Genomic DNA, 789 nt, shown 5'->3' with positions numbered 1-789 from the left:
CTCAACCCCGCGCTAAGTCCTTGGAAATTTCCACCTCTGTGAACCGCTATCCTGCCCCGGGCGTCTCCGCCTCGGCCGCCAGGACCCCGGCTCCGCACCCCTCCCAGAGAAGAAAAGAACTCGCTCTCATCAGTTCATTCAGCGGCGCGCCGCAGCCTTCCGCTGCGTCCCGGACTTCGCAGACAAACGCCCGGGGATTGGTGGAAATCAAGGTCTCCCCCTCCCTCCTCCACCCGCAAAACTGCCTCCTTAGACCCGCTCAGAACCGCGACCCGGCCCGAGCGCGCACCCCTCAGTCCTGCCCTCGTCGTTTGGACAGAGAGGCAACTCCCTTCCCCCCAGATAAATCTAAATTCCCGAGTAAGGCAGAGCCTGGCTGATAGCCCTCCTATCCCGACCCTTCTACACGCAGCCGGCGCGCGCGGGCTGTCACCCCGCCGTCACCCTGCCGTCACCCTCGTCTCCCTCGAACTGGTTGGCTATGGACCCGCAGAGAAGCCGGTAGGGAGTCATTCCTTCCTGGGCCCCCACCCCTCACTAGCCGGGCTGGAGCGCGGCTCCAGCTGGTACCCGCGTGCGCGCGTGCACACACACACACACCAACGCTCACGGGCTCGCACGCGCGCGCACGAGGAGGTGCGAGCACACCGGGGTCCTCCGCCTCGCCCCCGCCCTGTAGGGAAAGGCGCTGCTGCATCCAGATGTACAGGCAGCTGGTGCCCCAGCAAGCAGAGCTGGGATGTGACAATGCCTAGGAGGCGCGCTCGCCTCCTCCGCCTTTTAGATGAA

This window comes from Condylura cristata, unplaced genomic scaffold (assembly GCF_000260355.1).
Source record: "Condylura cristata isolate star-nosed mole 26May11 unplaced genomic scaffold, ConCri1.0 scaffold00036, whole genome shotgun sequence".
In the NCBI taxonomy this organism is placed as follows: domain Eukaryota; kingdom Metazoa; phylum Chordata; class Mammalia; order Eulipotyphla; family Talpidae; genus Condylura; species Condylura cristata.
This window is presented reverse-complemented; position numbering follows the sequence as displayed.